At 38.9% G+C, this 9,263-nt stretch overlaps 1 long non-coding RNA gene across 1 annotated transcript; it reads left to right on the top strand.

The window, feature by feature from the left end:
- The first annotated feature begins 1,352 nt into the window (after window positions 1–1,352).
- On the top strand, window positions 1,353–2,626 carry LOC145072656 (uncharacterized). The gene is made up of 3 exons (XR_013691086.1): window positions 1,353–2,025; window positions 2,117–2,191; window positions 2,482–2,626. It is a non-coding gene; the product is annotated as an uncharacterized LOC145072656 (long non-coding RNA).
- Window positions 2,627–9,263: the final 6,637 nt, after the last annotated feature.

Raw genomic sequence — 9,263 nt, forward strand, 5'->3', positions numbered from 1 at the left:
GCACTAGACTTTAAGGAGGGAGAGCATTATCTGATACCCCGTTGGGGAAGAAGCCCTTCGGTTTTTAGTGTTAAATTGTACGCGTGTATTGAAAATTTTAAGCGAGTTTTTAGGGTTAAAAAGGACCATATGAGTTTCAGTTTTAGAACCAGCTTCAACAAGTGGTAAAAGATGAAAAAAAAAGTGGTTCCTAGGTGGCCTTTGGCTTTTTAAGAACCGAAACATCTTTAACAAAAATACTTTATTTTATTATAATATTAAACAAATTTTATTTTTTTAAACCACAAACAAATAATATAATATCAATTATATTTTTTAAAACATAAACATTTCATATTAAATTAAAAAAGTTACAATAAATTAAAACTTAAAATACCTAAAAACACGATTTAATAATTCAAACCACTACAAACATGGCTTAACACCGAGAGGCACGACTTAATACCTAAAAACACGACTTAATACATAAAAAACACACTTCATTAATTAAAACACATTTCATAAAAAAACACACTAAAGCAACGGGTCTTCCTCCGAATACATGCCTTCCAATTCGTCTTCCGGTGACATATTTAGATCAAGATTGTCCATCGTCCAAAGATGATCGTTCAAATGGCAGCGAAGATTGGTATGGATTACTGCTCTGTGAATTATCCTCATTCTTTGTATCCATTCTTGACCACAATATTCTAGGGGTTGTGTCTCTTGGATGACTTCATTCTCGTCATACACACATATTGCGTTTCCCTCATGTTCTATTATCATATTATGCAATATGATACATGTATACACCACTTCTGTCATAGTAGAAATATCATGAAAGATGGATGCTTTTGCAAATATCTGCCAAAGCTTTTTAAGTGCTCCAAACGCTCGTTCGATATCTTTTCTTGCTTTTTCTTGGACTCTCTTAAATTTGGACCTATAAGGGTCATCTGGACATCACAAACTTTTAATGAAAACAGAAAGCTCAGTATAGATCCCATCCACAAGATAGTACCCAAATTTATATTTCGTTCCTCGGAGTACAAATGACGAATCGGAGGCAGTACCGTCATACACCTTATTAAATATTGGTGAGTTATTGAGAATATTAATATCATTAAGCTTGAAATATGGTCAACCGATAGAGTATGATAGTGCAATCTCTAAAAGAAGTCTTGATATACCATGTTTCCATGGTAAGCTTTTTCAAGCTTATATGCAATAGAACTTTTCGTTGCCTAGTTTGATGCAACATACAACACCTGCTTGTATTTATATATTATATTATGGTACTTACATATATGAAAGAATTTTGTATTTCGGAAACGTTCACCATGCCTCTTGTATATCATCATCATGGTAATTGACTTCGATTTTGTTTAAGTCATTCCTATTTGTTAAATGGTTTCAATAACTTTATATTGGTACATCAAAACATTGTTGTTTTTAGCTATAAACTAATTTACCTAGAAGAATTGTTTTTATCATCACTTTGTTCTTGACAAATGGTATACGAGTAACCGAAAGACAGACAAAAACGAAGGAGTAGTATGAAGCAAAGAGATAAATCCGCAGAAAAAGAGTATATATCAAGACTTGGTTATGCTGTTGGTCTAATCCCGCTTTATCTTGCCTCCCTTTTCTTGTATATCCCCTAGTCTAGGGTTTTTAGGTCAGTGTTTGTAAAGAAAATTAAAGCAGGGAGAATAATAGAAGCTGTAACCATCAGGCACCCTTTGCCTCTTCCCTATCTCAAATGAATGTATTGCTTTCAATTGCATTTCTTCCTCTATCGAAGGTAACCTTCAATTTGGACTTCATACATGAATTCCAAAATGAAGCTTCCATGTGACAGTTCACAATAATTCTTTTTACAACTTCTGGGAAATTGATAACCAAGAAAATTATAAGCTATATCATTTTTGGGCTAATTGTTTGATAATTATAAGCTATAAATTTCAAAATGTGGTAGGGTGACACAGATATAGTTGAAGATGTCCAGTTATGTCTAGTTGAAGATGTCCACTTTTGTCCCTCTTGGTATTTTTCATTAGTTGATTAAATAGTAACATTTTAAAGTTTTATGTAAATTACTATCTAATGATTTGATTTTGTTTGTATGTCTATAAAGCACAAAAGAATTCTTTAGTGTTGGACATGATTCTTGCTTGCTTGATACCTTGGGATGCAAGAGTTGGAACAGAAGGTTTGTTTCTTTTTTAAAATTTTATTTAAAAATTGGATAACAAATTGTAGTTAGATTATGATGGGATATAGTTATCTATTTGAATTTGGCGGAAAACCAAAATCAGAATTTCAATTTTCGAGATTAAGCCAAAATATTTCAACAATTTTAGTGATTACTATAGCATCGTTATTTCACACACATTAATGTCATTATTTTTTAAGTTTAAAGTTTGTTGTCCCAAACATTCAGCAACAAAGTATAATGCATGATTATTCATTCTAACTCCGAGTTTTTCAATGCTATTGCAGATGTTACAACTCACATTACCTTCATCCTAATATTATCACAAGACATTCATGGAAACCAAAAGATATTCCCCTTAATCATGAACATGTATTTGCCATTCAATTTTAAATTAAATCCTTGATAAATGTTATAAAAGTAGCTTATTAATCTGCATAGTTACATTAAAACCAGACATGAAAAAAAAGAGTTAAATCATGAATCATGATAGATGAAACATTAGCACCATATGACACGCACATACATAACATATGCCACATACAACACTCACAGTGGACAGTTAGATAGCTTCAGAGATTTGAATTAGCACCCTGCATTTAAACAACACTCAAATGAATGCACAGTTTAATCAAATATAAAATTATCAAGTCTGAGATAAAACCAAACTATGGATCCAACCCTTTTCTACTCTAATTATATTTATGTAATCAATTTGACATTTTGAATTTTTAATGAAGTTTATGGATCGAGGATCATATATAGATTGGTGTTCAAGGTGCTTTTGCTAATCATTTGACTGAAGAGATTTAACTTTCAAAAGAAGACATTTACTATAACTACGAGTAAAAACATACATTAAAACGTAGCTAAATTCTACATTGGGAATGTACATATTTTGCAGAAATCGACTGCAAAATCACTTGCTTTAAAATTATGAATATACACGAAAAACGTTCCACTTTTTTTTACCCTACTCAGATTAAAATAAATAGTAAGAATAAAGCATTTCGGACTTTGTCAGAAGAACTTGGAGAGCAAGAGGCTAGAAGCAAGGAACGTGCGGGAGATCTGAAATCTACTTCAATTATCATCTTTTGGAAGGTAGCAAGTCGTTACCTTGACCTCATTTCATTCTAGATTTCATTTGGTTAAAGATTAGGGCTTTTCTAGTATAATAAAGAGCCATTCTTGGGTATGAGCAAAGATCTGAAGTTGTAACTTTAGATCTGAACTCTCTTTGACCTCTAAGCTCATAAAGCTTTCAGCTTTAGCAAGCATGAGCCTCTCCTTGAGTGTAAAACTCCATTGCAAGCTTGGATTTGTCATTTAGAGTCTTTAGAGCCTTGCATGCACGTAAAGTTGCATAAACATGCCCTGGGGAGTTGGATCTGCAATATGGAACCTTTTCAAGGCTTAAAAAGCATCTGAATGGATAGAGGACTGAAGGGACTCGACGAGTTTCATGGTTGACTCGGCGAGTCCAATGAAGATTGTTGTGGGCTAGGCGAGTCAGTCGAATGACTTGGCGAGTCAGCTAAGGTCTTCTGGACCTTTGGACATGCATGAACTCGGTGAGTTGCAAGGAAACTCGGCGAGTTGGCCAAAGAGTTTTCGGCTGCAAACACTGGGAACTTGCGAGTCGCTCAAGTGACTCGGCGAGTAGACGAGTTATGCAGGAACTCGGCGAGGGGATGGTTGCACTCGACGAGTCAGGTCAACATTGTGACAACACGGAACTACTATCAATGTTAAAATCAATTCCATCACCTTCTAGCGTCATTTGAGGATTCGTTTAAGTGTTGTAAGCTTAAGTACAATTAAGGTTGAGATTAGGGATGAGCTATCAAGTCATAAAGTAGTAGAATCGGGCCATATACCCTCTTGGGAGGAGTGTACGGCCGTACACATGGGTGTGTCGCCGCACACCCACCCCATGACCGCACACTCGGGGTGGTGGGTCACCCACCTCTATATATATATGAGGAAACCCCTTTCTTTCATTCTTTTTTTCATTTGGCTGCACACTACTACTTTCTCTCTAGAATCTTCAACCAAGAGCATTCCAAAGGCCTAAAAAACGTAAGTGATTCATTCCTTAGCTTGTTATACTTGAAAGATCCCTTGATTCTTCATCCTTTGAAGGTGTACGGCCGCACACCTTCATAAGGTCCTTAAAGACTCTCCAAAGTGAGAGTTTGGCCCCTATCTTCCAGTTGGACTTGGTATTAGCCTTGATGCACCTCAAAATAGACATTTTGGGCATGAACATGGAGAGTGTACGTCCGCACACCCCTTTGTACGACCACACACACCTCTTAGGGCCGCAAACCCATCGTAATGATCATTTTAGGCCTCAAACTTGCATTATAACTAAGAATGGGGCCTAGAACACTTGTTGAATGCTAGTTAGAACCTTGGAAATGCCTCAAAAGCACATCTCATCATGAGTGTACGGACGTACACTCATGGGCCGCACACTCAGGGTCATACACACCAATAGAGTGGCCATACACCCCCCCTCACTCAATCATATATGGTTTTGACACTTAGTTCAAGTGTTTTCAGACCCTTAGAGTGGTTTCCTATCATGTTTAGTCATGAAATACCCTAATCTAAAACATATATGTGTTATTACATGTTATACAGAATCCAATCGTGTTCAAGGCTTCGCTTGATACTCAGCATCCCATATCGATCCTTCATTCAAACCACTCACTTAAGGTGAGTTCATACCCCTACTCTTTTAAGGTTTTCAATGTTTTCAGGGGGGGGGGAGGGGGGGAATACAAGCCAAATACAAAAGTTTTTATTAAATTATAAACTAAATGATACAGTCCAACGATTTCCACGTTTATTAACATGTTTACGTATCTTATCCCTTTTGTACTATGTTGAGCATAAAGGACGCCGTTATTTCTGAAATCATAACCTTATAATTTTCAGAATAGTTTTACAAAACAAATTTTGTATTATTTCAAGTAAACTATAATGGGTATAGTTTGGGATAACTCAATATACAGCTTTTACCAATTCAGATTTCATTCATGAGTGATTATATTAAAACTATGACAGATTTACGTTATGGTATACATTTTCTCAGGAGTATTATACAAAATAATTATTTAAGTATAATTATTTTTACTCTACTAAACCTACCTCAGGGGTACATAAGAAACGATATTTCATTCATATATTATTACCGGTAAAGTCGTTAACCTAATTGGGAGACACGTCCTTGGGCGCTTACAACGTTAACTAAGTGGAGGACTACCCTTATGAACTAGAATTTCCTAGACGCAAAGCGTGAATTTTGTGTATAGATCTATACGGGACTGACTATCCCGCACCTGCTGCTAGCTACAGTCGGACCAACAGGTCTACGGGTGACAAATGTCATAAAGGATATCGACGCCTGTTTCCTGTCGTATCAAGTTTAAGTATGGTCATAAAACTCGCCAATCGTACGATACCTTTTACGTAATAATATACTTCTCAAAGAACTACTGCTTTAATAAAATAAGTATTATACTTATGTTCTATAGTTTCGGAATCATTAAAGCAACCAACTCGTGTATACCAGGGAAAATAAGGGATTTTCCCAGCCTAAACTAATCATTGTTTACAAGATTTTCATTCTTCATTGGTTTTAATTTAAGTATTAAAACTACTTTTATCTACTGATAGTAATCAGGGTTTCCAAAGGAATAACGCATAAACGAAATAAGTATGGTGAATACTTGTACTTTTGAGTTTAAAACGGATATTCAAATTTACCCCATAGAAGGAAAGAATTATTCATACTTTTCATAAGAAACTAATGGATTTTCTTGAGAAACACTTTTCAAAAGGATTAAAGGACGGTTTCTTTTAAAACTAAAAGCTTATGAACTCACCAGCTTTATGCTGATACTCTTTTCAAACCGCTTGTATTCTTAGGAAATCATTAGACATGTACTCCCGCAGCTTTTGAAGATGGAGCTCAGATGTCGCGTCTTTTACATTTTGCTATACTTTTGATATACTCAAACTATGTAAACAAAGCAATCTAAATATTTATATTTTCAATGTAATGGTTGTGTTTACTTTGATTACTATGATGCAATTGTTATGATGTCACACATGATGTCCTCCACCCCCGAACGTTTTCGTCGTTTTGGTTCGGGGGTGTGACAAACATGGATTGTTGACCTTGACCATTGACTTTGGCTATGACCTAGGATTGACTATTTGACTTCTGGGGGTATTTTGGGAATTTATGAAAATTGTGGTGTGTTGGATATAGGTGGTGGAGTATGTGGCGGTTATCCGAGAGTTTGAGCTTACTATTTTGAGTCGACAGTTGCGAGGTGAGTTTTCCTCACTATACTCAAGGGTCTAAGGCATCGAGGCCGGCCCTTTGGATTGTTATCTGGTTATGTTATGCTAGTATCATCTGTTAGATTGGTGTCCTAGAGGGTAGGATAATATTATGTGATATGTGGTATGATCTGTTAGATCGGTATCCTGATAGACAGGATGGTATTATGTGCTATGTGGTATGATCCGTTAGATCATCTGTTGTCTATAGACTATTATGTGATAATCTATTATATGTGCACATATTTGTTTGGCGGTTGAGGCTTATTAGCCAATAGACCTGGGCATTCCAACCTGTTGGTTGTGGGCCGTGAGTATTCCATCCCGAGGATGATTGGACTCATAGTATGTGGGCATTCCAACCTGTTGGTTGAGGGCCTGGGGTATTCCAACCCGATGGTTGACTGGACCCATAATATGATGTTTATAATTATATGTGTATTGTTGACGGGTATGGGTATTTTGGGGGAACTCACTAAGCTTTCGGGATTACAGTTTCAGTTTATTGTTTCAGGTACATCAAGGGATCGCAGCAAGGCGAAGGCGTGATCGCACAACTCCTCATGTTTTGTTATTGTTTCTGGGAAAAACTCTGATACAAACTATTTTGAAAACGAAATTGTAATAACTGTTGGTTTCAAATGTTTTTGGAAAAGTTTAAAATTGACTTGAATTTTGTGGGTGTTACAAGTTGGTATCAGAGCCTTGGTTTGAGTGAATTGGAGGAACATTCATGTGAATCCAGTCTCAAATCAAGGAAAGATTTTCTAAATGATTTTCAAAATAAGTAAAGGAGGATGCAGAGTGTACGATCAGCCTGAGCCAATAAGTAGACCCCAAAATACCATACAGTTATTTGATTATGTGATATGTTAGAATAACATGCTAGTACTAGGCTAGGGATCTTTAGGAACTGCATGATAAAATTACTTGATTACTTGATTCCTGCTAGCCTAGGGCTTTCCTTATATGAGATTAACATCATTACTGTAGTTACTTTGTGTATGCATTACAGTTGTATATAATTAAGATCTTATAGCCTGAGAATGTTGATTTGGCCTTATGTTCTGTTCTTGTTTGGGGCTTAGGGTAGGATCGGATATTCGAAAGTCTATAGGGTCCAGCGTTATATGTAGCTAGCATACACTAGTGCTGTAGGGTTGGTGGAAGTTTCATGAGTGCGTGGATTGTGTGAGGCCGGTAGGTCGGTTGTGAGACAGTTAGCCCTCCTCTAGGAGTGAGGTTGAGCGACCACCATGTGTATGTGTATTGTTAGGGTGTTGTGGTGATATTTGAGACAAATATGGGTAGGTGTGGAAGATAGTATGGGCCCGTACTACTGAAAGCACAGGACCCATACGCGTAGCAAGGAAGTCACAACCCCTAGGGTTTAGTCGGGAGTTGGTTCCCAATTATTATGCGGATTGTCTGATATCTTAATGTATTATATTTTTAGTATGGTGGTTACGAGGAGTTTTGTGACTGGATCCAGATTGACATCAGGACAGGGCGATCAGGAGGCCCCGGTAGCGCCCGAGGTTATCGGCCAGGAGGGGCAGTGTTGACAGAGGAGCGTTTCAGGGAGATCATCCACGAGGAGTTGGTCGAGATTGTTCGGGTCATATCCCGGGGTTGTGTGGGACTATCATGTCCACTATGATGGAGTACTTCAATGACAGATACGCATCCCTTGTAGAGATGGCTACCGCTGCAGCTGCATCGGCTGGATCAGCGGCAGGAGGAGGAGCGGGAGCCAATCGGGGCTTTTAGTACAGGGACTTTGATAACATGAAGCCCCCTACTTTTGATGGGGCTGAGGACCCCATCAGGGCCATGAGGTGGGTTTCTGATGTGGAGGGGGTGTTACTTTACTTGCTTGTGCCCTACTGACCAGAAGGTTAGGTGTGCCCAGAACCTGCTGAGGTCTGGGGCCAAGGATTGGTGGAGATTGACGACTGGGTCGTACATTGATGATCAGAGAGTTGTTGTTACTTGGGAGCAGTTCAGGGACATGTTCCACGCTCATTACGTTCCAAGGGTTAAGCGGAAACGATTGGCTCAGGAGTTTTTTGAGTTTGAGGCGGGATGGGGAGTCGGTGACGGAGAGAACCCGCATGTTCACAGAGAGGGCAATGTTTTGTCCAGAGTTTGCTTCTGATCAGGCTCAGATGGCATGCTATCTGAGCACGCTCACAACAGACATCCGACAGTTTGTGTCTACCTAACGATATGATACTTTTCTGGAGCTGTAGGGGTCGCGAGGCGGCGTGAGTTAGAGATCGAGCTGCAGTTGAGGGAGCAGTGGCAGGCCCCGGCACAGTCGCAGTCGGCGCCGAAGCGGCCTAAGACTGCTAATACCAGAACTGGGGGACAGCCAGGCTGCACTTGTGGAAAGTGCAGGAAGGCTCATTCAGGGGCGTGCCGATCAGGGAGTGGGTGCCACCGATGTGGCAAGTAGGGCCATCTAGCCAGGGATTACAGGCAACAAAATTTGACTTCCTGAGTCAGACTTTGCTACCATTGTGAGCAGGTGGGCCATATAAAGGCCCAATGTCCTCTACTATCCGCCAAGCCGGCGCCGGCTCCAGCGCCAACTACTTTGAGGATTGGGGATGGGAGGCCAGTTAAGGCAGAGCCTCCGAAGGCTCAGGGGTGTGCCTTCCAGCTTACAACCGAGGAGGCCAAGGCAGCACCGGATGTGGTTGCTGGT

This window comes from Lactuca serriola, chromosome 1 (assembly GCF_051521515.1).
Source record: "Lactuca serriola cultivar US96UC23 chromosome 1, Lser_US96UC23_V15, whole genome shotgun sequence".
Taxonomy (NCBI): Eukaryota; Viridiplantae; Streptophyta; class Magnoliopsida; order Asterales; family Asteraceae; genus Lactuca; species Lactuca serriola.